This window comes from Sminthopsis crassicaudata, chromosome 3, assembly GCF_048593235.1.
Source record: "Sminthopsis crassicaudata isolate SCR6 chromosome 3, ASM4859323v1, whole genome shotgun sequence".
Classification (NCBI taxonomy): domain Eukaryota; kingdom Metazoa; phylum Chordata; class Mammalia; order Dasyuromorphia; family Dasyuridae; genus Sminthopsis; species Sminthopsis crassicaudata.
In genome coordinates this window covers 355,757,653-355,773,201 of record NC_133619.1, presented here as the reverse complement: position 1 = coordinate 355,773,201, position 15,549 = coordinate 355,757,653, and positions in this window count along the sequence as shown.

Sequence of the window (15,549 nt, the reverse complement as noted above, 5' to 3'; positions counted from 1 at the left end):
CAAATCATAGAAACTATCACTAATTTCATCCAAAAAAATGGCAATAATGAGATAACATGCCAAAAATTTTCGGTTTTTTATATCTCTAAATTCTTACATGAACAAAACAGAGAAAATGAGATAAATGACATGGGCATACAACTTAAAACCTAGAAGAAAAACAAATTAACCTCCCAATTAAATTTGAAATTCTGAAAATCAAATGAGAGATTAATAAAATTGTAAGTAAGAAAACTGTTGAACTTATAAATAAGACTAAAAGCTACTTTAATGAAAAATCAATAAAAATAGGTATTTTTTTTTTTGAGGGCAGTTGGGGTTAAGTGACTTGCCCAGGGTCACACAACTAGGTAGTGATAAGTGTCTGAGGCCAGATTTGAACTCAGGTCCTCCTGACTTCAAGGCTGATACTCTATCCACTGTGCCACCTAGCTGCCCCCAAAAATAGGTAAACTTTTGGTTAATTGATTAGAAAAACGCAAAAATAAAATTACCAGCATCAAAAATGAAAAAATATCTATTCATTACTTATGAAAGAAAATTAAAACAATAATCAGGAATTATTTTTGCTTATATGACAATAAATCTGACAGTCTAATTGAAATAGATAAATATTCACAAAAGTATAACTCACCCATATTACCAGAAAAGGAAATTAAATACTTATATGATCCTGTTTTAAAAAAAAAAAAAGAAATTAAAGAGGCCATAAATGAGCCAATCCTAAGAAGAATGCTTCAGATTCAAGTAGCTTTACAAATGAATACTGTCAAACACATGAAATTAATTCCAAAGCCATATATACTATTTGGGAAAAAAATAGGTGAATATCCCTAACAAATTACTTTTATTAGACAGATATGGGGCTGATAACTAAATAAGTCTAAGGAAGGGCCAAAACAGAGAAAGAAAATTGTACACCAATTCTCCTAATAAAAATTGATGAAAAATATTTAAATAATTAAAAAAGAGATTTAAACAATTTATCACTAGAATAATATACTATGAACAAGTGGGATTTATACCAAAATGTTGGGCTGGTTTTATGTCAGGAAAACTGTCAGCATAGTTGACCATATAAATGACAAAACTAAAATAAATCATATAATTATTTCAATAGCTGTAGGATTTTATTTCACAAGATACAACACCAATTCCTATTAAAAACACTAGTGAACATAGGAATAAATGTAATTTTTTTCTTAAAATGATAAGCAGGAGGCAGAGCCAAGGTAGTGGAAAGGACACACTCATCTATCTAAGCTTTTCCTTTCCCTCAGACTACTTCTTTTATGAAAGACCATGGAATTAGTGCTTGGCTGAAAAAAGCCCACGAATATTGGGAGTACAACACATTAATAACAGAACATATCTTTGAAAATTCCCAAGAAAAAGGCCTGTTTTTGCTCATGGGTGGGGACAATTAGACCAGGCACAGCATCAGGCAAGTTGGCAATGAGATCATGGAAGGCAGCACACCTTAAGCAGACCTGAAGGGGGGAAGGGTGTGGTCTCAACCTGAAGGAAAATTTGCACGGAGAACTTTACCACTTTGTGAGCTATTTTGCTCTGACAGCAAGCCAGTAGATCAGCAGAGAAGCTATACACACAGTGGGTAAAGACCATAACACTATAATACTAGAGTCTCCTGGGGGGTCACACCCACCAAGCACCTGGAGTGATGCAGCACTTTCTCAGAGGCTAAGTGTGCAACCTCTGTGGAGACACAGTGCAGCCACTGCTGTCCCACTACTGCTTCACTGCTATTTCCTGTTGTCTATAGAGGAAGCCTGGTAATACCATACTGCCCAAAAGGCAGACTGCACTTGCTTTTTCTTTATTTGTTTTCTTTGCTTCTTTTTTTTTTTTTTGCCAAAATGAGTAAAAAGTTAAAGGGGGCTCTAACTATAAATAGCTTCTATACTAATAGAGAGCTGACTTCAAACTCTAAGGAGATTAAAAACAGATTGTCTCTAGATGAAACCCCAAAGAGAAAATAAAGAAAATAAAGGCTCTTACGAGAGCCTTTGGGGAAGAAAAATGGGGAAAGGAAAGGGAAGCTTGGGAAGAGGATATGGATAAGTCATCCTATTCATTAAAAGATATGATGGATAAAGAAATCAACTCCCTGAGAAACAGAATTAGTGAATTGGAAAAAGAAAATAGCTCTCTAAAAAAAAATTTAGAAAAATGGAAAAACATCCATAGAACAAAACAACAAATTGGACATTTACAAAAAGAAATTTAAAAAGTAACTGAAGAAAATAATTCATTAAAAATCAGAATTAATGATAAATGGTCAAAGGATATGAACAGACACTTTCTTAGATGAAGAAATTGAAACTATTTCTAGTCATATGAAAAGATGCTCCAAGATATAAAAATTAAGACAACTCTGAGATACTACTACACACTTATCAGATTGGTAGAATGACAGGGAAAATAATGTGGAATATTGGAAGGGATGTGGGAAAATTGGGACCCGGATACATTGTTGGTGGAATTGTGAATACATCCAGCCATTCTGGAGAACAATTTGGAACTATGCTCAAAAATTTATCAAACTGTGCATACCCTTTCATCCAGCAGGATTACTATTGGGCTTATATCTCAAAGAGATCTTAAAGAAGGGAAAGGGACCTGTATGTGCAAGAATGTTTGTGGCAGCCCTCTTTGTTGTGGCCAGAAACTGGAAACTGAGTGGATGCCCATCAATTGGAGAATGGCTGAATAAATTGTAGTATATTAATATTATGGAATATTATTATTCTGTAAGAAATGACCAGCAGGATAATTTCAGAAAGGCCTGGAGTGATTTACATGAACTGATGCTGAGTGAAATGAGCAAGACCAGGAGATCATTATATACTTCAACAACAATATTATATGATGATCAATTCTGATGGACATGGCCCTCTTCAACAATGAGATGAACCAAATCAATTCCAATAGAGTAGTAATGAATTGAACCAACTACACCCAGCAAAAATACTCTGGGAGATGACAATGAACCACTACATATAATTTCCAATCCCTCTATATTTGTTTGCCTGCATTTTTTATTTTCTTCACAGGCTAATTGCACACTATCTCAAAGTCTGAATTCTTCTACTTTTTTTTTTTTTTTTTTGTACAGCAAAATAACTGTATGAACATGTATACAAATATTGTATTTAACTTATACTTTAACATATTTAACATGTATTGACCAACCTGCCATCTCGGGGAAGGGATGAGGGGAAGGAGAGGAAAAGTTGGAACAAAAGGTTTTGCAATTGTCAATTCTGAAAAATTACCCATGCATATATCTTGTAAATAAAAAGCTATAATACAAAAAAAATAGTAGCTATCATACTCAAAAAAAAAAAAATCAGAATTGAACAAATGGAAATGAATGACTCAAAGAGACACCAAGAATCAGCCAAGAAAAAAACTAAAAATAAATGAAAAAAATGGAAAAAAATGTTAAATATCTGCTTGGGAAAACAACAGTCCTGGAAAGCTAAGCTCTTTTTTTCCTTATAATTTTCAAGAAGTCCAAAATCTGAGAATTATTGGACTACCTGAAAATTATGATGAAAAAAAGAGCTTAGATACTATTTTTCAGGTAATCATCAAACAGAACTGCCCAGATGTTACAGAAACAGAGGATAAAGTAGACATTGAAAGAATTCATCCATCACCCACTGAAAGAGATCCCCAAATGAAAATCCAAGAAATATTGTGGCTAAATTTCAGAACTATGAGACCAAAGTAAAACTACTACAAGCAGCTAGAAAACAAAACAAAACAAAACCAACAAACAAACCAAAAAAACAATTCTAACACAGAAGAGCCACAATAAAGATTGCACAGGATCTAGCAGCCTCCATATTAAAGGATCGAAAGGCCTAGAATCTGATATTCTGAAAGACTAAGAAACTTGGTATGCAGCAAAAAATAATGTACACAGCCAAAATATATATTTTTTTTTTTAACAGAGAAGATGGACATTCAATGAAATAGTTGAATTCTATTTTTGATAAAAAAAAATTGGAACTAAACAAAAAGTTTTATCTCCAAATATAGGATGTAAGAGAAACATAAAAAGGTAAAACAAAAGCTTGGGAACTATATTTCTATTATGAGTATACATAAAGAATACATGTATAATTTTGTTATTAAAAAAAAAAGAAGCTAGAGGTGGAAAGGAAATTGTATTATAAAAAAGGGCATAGTGAGGTTAGTACTACATCTAATGAAGAGGCAAAGCAAACCTGTTATATCTGAGAAAAAGAAGGGATGGGGATGAACATAGTGTGTATCTTACTCTAATTAGAATTGACTTAAAGAGAAAAATATTAAATATTTTGATTTACAGACATCTTCTCCTACCTCATTGAAAAGTAGGAGGTGAAAGTGAAAAGGGAAGGAGTAACTAAATACAAGGGAATATAGAAATTGTGAGGAAAAGGAGTAAGAAAAAGGGAGGGATTCTAAGGTGGGGGGAGGAAACCTAAAAGGGAGGACTGCATGAGGCAAGTGATACTCACAAGTTTAATATTGGGGAAGAGGGGACATGGGAAGAAAAGGAGAAAAGTACAAGCCGGTTAAGATGTCAGGAAATACAGAATTAGTAGTATTAACCATAAATGTGAAAGGGGTAAATTCACCCATAAAGCAGAGGCAGATAGCAGACTGGATTAAAAGCCAGAATCCTACAAGATATTGTTTACAGGAAACACTCCTGAAGCAAGTTGATACATACAGAGCAAAGTTAAAGGGCTGGAGCAGAATCTACTATGCTTCAGGTGAAGTCAAAAAAGTAAGGGTAGCCATCCTGATCTCAAATTAAGCAAAAGCAAAAATTGATCTAATTACTACAAGAGTTAAGGAAGGACACTATATCTAGCAAAAGAGTAGCACAGATAATGAAGCAATATCAATATTAAACTTATCTGCACCAAGTAGTGTAGCATCTAAATTCTTAAAGGAGTAGCTAGCAGAGCTGCAAGAAGAAATAGACAGCAAAACTATAATAGTGGGAAATCTCAACCTTGCACTCTCAGAATTACATAAATAAAACCCCAAAATAAATAAGAAAGAAGTCAAAGAGGTAAATAAAATTTAGAAAAGTTAGGTATTATTGATCCTTGGAGAAAACTAAATGGATACAGAAAAGAGTACACTTTCATTTTAGCAGTTTATGGAACCTATACAAAAATTGACCATATATTGGGACAAAAAGACCTCAAATTCAAATGCAGAAAGGTAGAAATAGTAAATACATTCTTTTCAGATCATGATGCAATGAAAATTACATTCAATAAAAAGCCAGGAGAAAATAGAACAAAAAAAAATTGGAATCTAAATAATCTCATCCTAAAGAATGAGTGGGTAAAAGAACAAATTATAGACACAATTAATAATTTCACCCAAGAAAATGACAATAATCAGACATCATTCCAAAATGTGGGGGATGCAACCAAAAAATAAGGGGAAATTGTATATCTCTAGAGGCGTACCTGCATAAAATAGAGAAAGAGAAAGTAAATGAATTGGGCTTGCAACTAAAAAAAAGCTAGAAAAGGAGCAAGTTCAGAAATCCCAGTCAAAACACTAAACTTGAAATTCTGAAAATAAAAGGCAAGATTAATAAAATTGAAAGAAAAAAAAAAAAGCTATTGAATTAAAAAAAAAAAACTGAGTTGTTTCTATGTAAAAACCAACAAAATAGATAAAGCCTTGGTAAATTTGCTTAGAAAAAGGAAAGAGGAAAATCAGATTGTTAGTCTTAAAAATGAAAAGGGAGAACTTGCCACTAATGAAGAGGAAGTTAAAAAAATAATTTGGAGTTACTTTCCCAACTTTATGCAAATAAATTCAATAACTTAAATGAAATGGATGAATACCTTAAAAATATAGCTTGCCTAGATTAACAGAGGAAGAAGTAAATTAGTTAAACAGTCCCATTGTAGAAAAAGATAGAACAGGCTATTAATCAATTCCTTAAGAAAAAATCCTTAGTACCAGATGGATTTACATGTGAATTCTACCAAACATTGAAAGAACAACTAACTCCAATGTTATATAAACTATTGGAAAAAATAGGAATTGAAGGAGTCCTACCAAATTCCTCTTATGACACAGATATGGTACTGATACCTAAATCAGGTAGGTTGAAAACAGAGAAAGAAAATTATAGACCAATCTCCCTAATGAATATTGGTGTAAAACCTTAAATAAAATATTAGCAAACAGATTATAGAAAATCATCCTAAGAATAATATACCATGACCACGTAGGATTTATACTAGGAATGCAGGGCTGGTTCAATATTAGGAAAAAAAAAATATTAGCATAATTGACTATATCAATAACCACATTCACAAAAAACATATGATCATCTCAATAGATGCAGAAAAAGCATTTGATAAAATCCAATATCCATTCCTATTAAAAACATTTGAAAGTATAGGAATAAATGAACTTTTCCTGAAAATAATCAGGAGCATCTATTTAAAACCATCACTAAGCATCATATGTAATGGGGATAAACTGGAACCATTCCCAATAAGATCAGGAGTGAAACAAAGTTGCCCACTATCGCCATTACTGTTCAATACTATATAATAAATGCTAACTTCGGCAATGAGTTGAGAAAGAGATGAAAGGAATTAGAGTAGGTAATGAGGAAAACAAATTATCACTCTTTCCAGATGATATGATGATATACTTAGAGAACCCCAGATATTTTACTAAAAAGCTATTAGAAATAATCCACACCTTTAGCAAAGTTGCAGGATACAAAATAAATCCACATAAATCCTCAGCATTTTTATACATCACCAACAAAATCCAACAGCAAGAGATACAAAGAAAAATTCTATTTAAATTAACTGCTGATGTCATAAAATATTTAGAAATCTCTCTGCTAAAGGAAAGTCAGGAACTATATGAACAAAACTACAAAACACTTTCCACACAAATAGAGTCAGATTTAAACAATTGGAAAAATATTACATGCTCTTGAATAGGCCGAGAAATAATATTGATGACAATACTCCCTAAACTAATCTATTTAGTTAGTGCTATACCAATAAGACTCCCAATAAACTATTTTAGTGGCCTAGAAAAAAATAACAACAAAGTTCATATGGAAAAACAAAAGGTCAAGGAATTCAAGGGAACTAATGAAAAAAAAAAAAAAATGAAATGTAGGCAGTCTAAGTGTGCCTGATCTAAAACTATATTACAAAGCAGCAGTCACCAAAACGATTTTGTATTGGCTAAGAAATACACTAGTGGATCAGTGAAATAGGAAGGTTCATAGGTCAAAATAGTCAATAACTATAGCAATCTAGTGTTTGACAAACACAGAGATCCCTACTTTTGGGATAAGAATTCACTATTAAACAAAAACTGCTGGGAAAACTGGAAATTAATATGGCAGAAACTAGGCATGGACCCACACTTAACACTGTACACCAAGATAATATCGAAATGAGTTAATTATTTAGGCATAAATAATGAGATTATAAATAAATTAGACGAACATAGATAGTTTACCTTTCAGACTTGTGGAGGAGGAAGGAATTTGTGACCAAAGAAGAACTAGAGATCATTGTTGATTACAAAATAGAAAATGTTGATTCTATCAAGTTAAAAAGTTTTTGTACAAACAAAATTAATGCTAACAAGATTAGAAGGAAAGCAATAAACTTGGAAAACATTTTTTACAGTTAAAGGTTCTGATAAAGGCCTTGTTTTCAAAATATATACGAATTGACTCTAATTTATAAGAAATCAAGCCATTCTCCAAATGGTCAAAGGATATGAACAAACAATTTTCAGATGATGAAATTGAACCTATTTCTACTCATTATGAAAGGGTGTTCCAAATCACTATTGGTCAGAGAAATGCAAATTAAGACAACTCTGAGATACTACTACACACCTGTCAGATTGGCTAAGATGACAGGAAAAGATAGTAATGAATGGAGGAAAGGATTCAGGAAAAGTGGGACACTGATACATTCTTGGTGGAGTTGTGAATGGATCCAACCACTCTGGAGAAGAATTTGGAACTATGTTCAAAAAGTTATCACACTGTGCATGCCTTTTGATCCAGTAGTCTTACTACTGGGCTTATATCCCAAAGAGATCTTTAAAAAGGGAATGTATGTGGCAAAATGTTTGTGGTAGCCCTTTTTTCAGTGGCTAGAAATTGGTATTTGAATGGATGACTATTCATTGTAGAATACTTGGATAAATTGTGGTATATAAATATTATGGAACATTATTGTTCTGTAAGAAGTGACCAGTAGGATAAATACAGAAAGTCTTGGAGAGACTTATATGAACTTATGTTAAATGAAATGAACAGAATGAGGAGATCATTATACTCTCCAACACAATATTATATGAGGATAAATTCTGATGGAAATGTATATCTTCAGCAATGAAATGATCCAATTCAGTTCTAATTGATCAATGATGAACAGAACCAGCTACACCCAGAGAAAGAACACTGAGAAATGAATGTGGACTCCTTGCATTTTTGTTTTTCTTCCCAGTTTATTTTTATCTTTCTGAATCTGATTATTTTGGTTCACCAAAAGAACTTCACAAATATGTACACATATATTATATTTAAGATACACTTTAACATGTTTAACATGTATGAGGCTTCCTGCCATCTAGGGGAGGGGGTGGAGGGAAGGAAGGGGAAAATTTGAACAGAAGTGATTGCAAGGGACAATGCTGAAAAGTTACCCATGCAGATGTTCTGTCAATAAAAAGCTATTATAATAAAGAAAGATTATAGTAGTACCTATCTAAAACCATCAGCAAAAAGTATATGGAATGGGCATAAATTAGAAGCATTCTCAGTAAGATCAGGGATGAAGGAATAATGCCAATTATTGCCACTATACATTGTATAGTACTAGAAATGCTAGCTTTAGGAATAAAACATGAAAAAAAATGAATGAATTAAAAGTCAATGAAATAAAACTATATTTTTTGCAAATGATATACTAGTATACTCAGAGAATTCTAGATAACCAACTAAAAAGCTATTTGAAATAATTAATAACTTTAGCAAAGTTGCAGGATATAAAATAAATCCACACAAATCTTCAGTATTTTTATATATATAATTATATATGTGTGTGTGTGTGTGTGTGTATAATTTATTATATACATATATATATATATATATAATATGTATAAAAAGATAAAGGAATTCAGAAATTCAAATTTAAAATAACAATAGAGAATATGAAAAAAATTGAATCTATTTTTCAATATAAACCCAGGAAGTATATAAACACAATGGAAAAAAAAAAACTTCACAGAAATAAAGTCAAATCTAAATAACTGGAAAACAAAAATTCCTCATAGGTTGGCCAAGCCAATACGACAAAAATAACAATCCTTCCTAAATTAATTTATTTATTCAGTACAAACCATTCATATTAAAAATGGTGCTTATAGAACTAGAAGAAAATACTCACAAAATTCATCTGGAAGATTAAAAGATCAAAAATATTGAAGGAATTAGTGGGAAAAATTGCAAAGGAAATTACCTAGATATATCTGATCTCAAATTATAAAATTTAAAACATCAAAACTATGTGTTACTCACATAAAAATGGAGTGGTGGATCAGTGAAAGAAGTTAATTGTCCAAGACACAATAGTCATTGACCCCAGTAATCTATTGTTTTTATAAATGCAAAGCCTCCAGCTTCTGGAATAAGAATTCACTATTTGAGAAAAAAATCTCTGGAAAAACTGGAAAGTAGCATAGCAGAAACTAGATATTAAACAATATCTCACACTCTGCCAAAATAAGGCCAACATAGATACATGATTTAGATATAAAGGGTGACCAGTATAAGCAAATTATGAGAGCATGAAAAATATACCTGTCAGATTTATGGAGAAGGGAAGAATTTATGATCAAACTAAAAGTAAAGAACATTATAAAATGCTAAATAGATGATATTAATTACATTAAATTTTTTAAAAAGTATTTTTTTTTGTAAAAATAAAGACAGTATAATCAGGATTAGAAGGATAGCAGAAAGGTAAGAAACATTTTTTACAGCCAATGTTTCTGATAAAGGCATGATTTCTCAAATATATGAGAACTGCCTAAGTATATATTCATTGATCTAACATACCTTGTTGATTCTCCCTCTTTCCCCAGTTAGAACAAGTAATTTATTTGTTTATTCAAATTATCAACATAGTTCTAACATTTTGTTGATTCTCCCCCCCTTAGAACACATAATTTATTTGTTTATTCAAATTGTCAATTGTATTTTATTTTTTTCCAAATATATGCAAAGATAGTTTTAAACATTCATTTTTGTAAGACTTTTCCTTCTAAATTTTCCTCATTCCCTCTCTTACCTTCCCCCTCCCAAGAGAGCAGGTAATCTGATACAGGTTAAACATATGTGCAATTGCCTTATTTGATTCAGCTTAATCCATTTCAATTTCATTTTGAATACACACATTTTCATTTATCCCCCCATTTATTTTGAAGCATTTATTATGAACATTCATATACTATGATATATTCTGGTATTTAGAAAGGAAAGAAAAAAAGAAATAGTTTATGCATTCAAGGTTCTATTTCTTTGATTGGGGTGGACTAACCTGTTCATGTATATATGAATGAAAGATAATAGAGGAGTTACTACTGGGGGAATCTGTTAAGTTCAAATAAGCAGTGTATTTGAGCTCAGTTTTGAAAGAATTTGGTTGTGTGACTATGAATTATTTGGTTAAGGTCATCCATGAAACAAAGAAAAATGTAAAATTATTCTTTGGTTTGCATGGCCCTCTTACTTCAGGAGTCACAGAGACAAAGGCATTGAGGCAGATTAATTGTAAAGTGACAAGTTACCCAACTTCTGTAGCCTCATTTGTTTAATCACACCACTCTGAAAGGGCTGGGAGAGGGATTTGAGTACATGGTTATTAAATCATTTCCCTGGCTGAATATATGATAATATGACATAAAGAAATTCCATGGAGACTCTACATTATATCTATATACATCGTAATATTTGTTGTCTTTAATATAAATGTAACAGTAGATGAGGATGATGAATTAATAAATGACAACTAGATCAACAAGTGTCTATTAAATATCTGGTTCATGCCAGGCACTATTCAAGGTTCTAAAGATAAAATACCAAGAATGGAAAATTTTGTATTTGCAATAAAGTCATACCCGAAAGGGGGGATAGAAAAGTTTTAAAAATGCATAAAGTTGACAAAGTCTAATACATATAAAATATTATTCATATTAGATAATATTTGATAAATAATTGATAAATCATGATTTAGTAGACAAAACAGTAACAGTAGGGTGATCAGGAAAAAACTTCATTCAGAAGGTCTTATTTTAGTCTTATCTTGAAGAGAGGATCTATAAATCAATTACATATTTATAGTATATAGAATGTCCAGAGCAAAGGTACAAAGATAGGAAATGTAGGGTTATATTTGATGAAAAAAGACCAAAGTGGCAGCATCAAAGAATGCAGGAAAAAGACTAATATGCAATCATCCTGGAAAGAGATATTATTCTTTCTCTATGAGCTATGAAAGCTAAAACGAGGGGCTTTTAGTTTACAGTAGACGGAAACGGAAATGAATGGAGCTTACTGACTACAGAAGTCACATGGTCATATCTGCAGGGTTAAGATAGACTTAAGGCAAGGAGATTCAAAATCCTTTTATTACTGTAATAATGTAAAACCATTGAAATAATCCATATGATAAGTCATTAGGGTCATAAGATAGTAGCCATATGAGTAGAAAGAAGAGATTAGGTGTTTTACTAAGGTATAAATAATAAAATTTGTAAGTTTAGATATGTAGGATGAGGAGTTCAAGATGCTGAGATTATGAATCTGGAAGACTGGATATATCATGACACTTTCATCAGAAATAGAAGAGATTGGAAGGGGTCTGTTTTGAAGGAAAGATAAAAAAAATGTGTTTTAAATAATGACTAGATTAAACACTGCGGCTACAAAAAAAAAAAAGGTTCATGGAGCTTAGTAGGGATAGACAACAGATAATACATAGACATACAATAAATAAGGGGGAATGGCCACTGATTAGGGTTAAAGCTACAGTGATGATGTGTGGAATTATAGGACTATCATGCCTCCTTTTAAGAAGCAAATATTATTTTAATTTTATTACCATTCCTAGATCAAGTGTTGGATAGCAATAAAGGGCAGGGTGCATGGGGTAGATGTACAGTAGGAAGATAAGAACATGAAATAATGACAAATATATCATGAAGGATAGATCAGGAAAAAGATCAAAAAGACAAAAGAAAGAGATGACATGGAATTTTCTTAAAATTATTATATTACACATATTTTCACATAAAAATAAGTGCTGTGTCCTAGGAACAGAAAGAATCAAATAGTATTGAAAAGATAAACATATTATTATTATTATTATTATTATTCTGTTTTCTTAATTCTAATTTTTGTTCTAATTCAGCACTTAAATGATTACATTTAAGTGCTGAATTAGAACAAAAATTAGAATTAAGAAAACAGAATAATAATAATAATAATAATAATAATAATAATAATAAATACATATCTTTCACTTGTAATAACAATCCTGAAACTTTTAATTAAGTTATTTGTAAAGAAAAATAAATAATAAACCTAGGAAATAATATGGAAATTCATTTTAGTAATATTATACAGTAGCCTAACCAAGGGAAATAGATTCCCATAATAAGTAGACCAATTGAGCTGCAGTAATGTTAATATCCATTAAAAAACAAAAACAGGGGGGCGGAGCCAAGATGGCGGAGAAGAAACACACGACTCAGTGAACGTCCTCACTCCCTCACAACCAATTAGATAAATTAAGTCTCAAAATTAGCTCAGGACTGATAGATACCACAAGGACTGGAAGCACGACTTACCAGCTGAAGAGAATCTGGAGTTTCAACAGGAAAGGTCAGTTCTCAGGGGAGGAATAAGAAAGACCAGCACAGACGGTGGGGTAGGGGCACACTGCGCCCATTGCGCTGGGAGGGGCTCTGGGATCAGAGAAGCCACTGAGGTAAAGGAATCTGGCACAGGCTGTTAGCTCTTCTCTGCTAATTATTTAGCAGTTCAGAAGAGAAAGCCAAAATATTTTAAACCTCAGATTAGATTCCCCCCCCACACACACACTGGGGGTGACTCAGCAGAGAATCGGCACCTGGGGGTGTGGCCTCAGCTCCCTCCTGAGAATAGTTAAGAGACTGACAAGTGGGTGGATACGGCCCAAGGCAACACACACTGCCTAGCTTAGCTGGAGGGAGTGGAACTCAGCTCCAGGAAGTCCCAGAGAAGCGGAACCTTTGAACTAGGGACCGCGGTTTCTGGCAGACACTTCCAGTTTGAGCGCAGGGGCTTCTCACGTCACCTGCTGCAGACACCCACTCCCCACCCGGACACATAGGCTGAGCTTCTTGCTGTCTTCACTATTCTACGCCCTCAAAGCACAGCAGTGCTAATCACCTCTGAGGCACTTCCAGGGAGGGGGTGGGGAACTCTCTCCCAGAGCTCTCTCTTAGCGCGGGCGCAGGGGCCGCTGCATCCATCCGGTCTGGGAGGAAGCTGGTAAAGAAGTAAATAATTTCCTACCCCAGGACAGACCCCAAAACATTTTTTAAGTATGAGCAAAAAAGCTAGAAAAACTATAGATTCCTTCTATACAGAGAAAGAGCGGGTATCCAACCCCGAGGAAGTTAACAGCAAAGATTCAGAAGATAACAACCTAAAGGGGAACGATTCCTGCCCCCCATCACATAACTCTCTCCTAGAAGAAGCTCTTAAGAAATTGAGGGAGATCGAAGAAAAATGGGGAAAGGAAAGAGAAGTTATGATAGAGAATAACAATGTCCTGAAATTGGAGTTGGAAAAAATAAAGAATTCACAGGAGATGCAGGGAAACAAAATTAGTGAATTAGAAAAGGTTAAAAAAACACAGGAAAGTAGGATTTCTGAATTGGAAAAGATAAAAAAGTCTCAAGAAAATAGAATTTCTGAATTGGAAAAAGAAAATAATTCTCAAAAAAAAAAAATTAGGGAAATGGAAAAAAACTCAATAGAGCAAAATAACTCATTTAAAAACGAAATTGGGCATTTACAAAAAGAACTAAAAACTGTGAAAGAAGAAAATAACTCCTTAAAAGTCAGGATGGAACAAATAGAAATGAATGATTCACAGAGAACCCAAGAATCAGTCAAACAAAACAAAAAAAATGAGAAGCTGGAGAACAACGTCAAATACTTACTGGGAAAATCTATAGACCTGGAAAATAGATCTAGGAGAGATAATCTGCGGATTATTGGACTTCCAGAAAACTATGACCAAAAAAAGAGCCTAGATTCTATTTTACAGGAAATTATCAAAGAGAACTGTCCAGAGATAATAGAAACAGAAGGGAAAGTAGATGTGGAAAGAATTCATCGAACTCCTTCTGAAATAGACCCTAAAAAAAGAACACCACGGAATATTGTGGCTAAGCTGCAGAATTACCACACAAAGGAGAAAATCCTGCAAGCAGCTAGAAAAAAACAATTTAAATACCAAGGTGCCACAATAAGGGTCACCCAAGATCTGGCTGCCTCCACATTAAAAGATAGAAGGGCCTGGAACCTGATATTCCGAAAGGCAAAAGATCAAGGACTGCAACCGAGAATGAACTACCCAGCTAAGTTTAGCATCTTTTTCCATGGAAGAAGATGGTCATTCAATGAAACAGAGGAATTCTATATGTTTCTAAGAAAAAAACCAGACTTAAACAAAAAATTCGATCTACATCCACAAGACTGAAGAGAAACAGAAAAAGGTACACAGAACCCTTGAGAACTGTAACTCTGTTGTGGGTATATAAAAAATACTCAGGGATAATTTGATTTTACTGATATAAAAGAAAAAAAGGGGGGTGTAGTAAAGGGAAGGAGGTCGGTTCAGAAAAAGGGGAAGGAGTGATAAAAAGAGGGAAACTACATCCCAGGAAGAGACATAGAAAATACACCATATCTGAGGGAACTTAGTGAGGGGGAGAATCATTGTGTGAATCTTACTCTCATCAGAAGAGGCTCAAAGAGTAAATAATTAACATATTTGTTTTTCAGAGAATTTTCTCTCACCTCATTAAAAGGGGGGAGAGGAAAAGGGAAAAGGAAAAGGAGAATAAGTGAAAGGACTTGGAGGGAGGGGGGAGGGATCCAAAAAAAAAAAAGAGGGAGGGTTGTGCGGCACAAGGGGGGTCTGTAAATTAAATATCGGGGAGGGGGATCAGGGGGGTCAAGGGAAAAAAGCATAAGCTGGGGATAATACGATGGCAGGAAATACAGAATTAATAATTTTAACTGTAAATGTAAATGGGATGAACGATCCCATCAAACGGAGACAGATAGTAGATTGGATCAAAAAGCAGAACCCTACAATATGTTGCCTACAGGAAACACACTTAAAGCAGGGAGATACATACAGAGTAAAGGTAAAAGGTTGG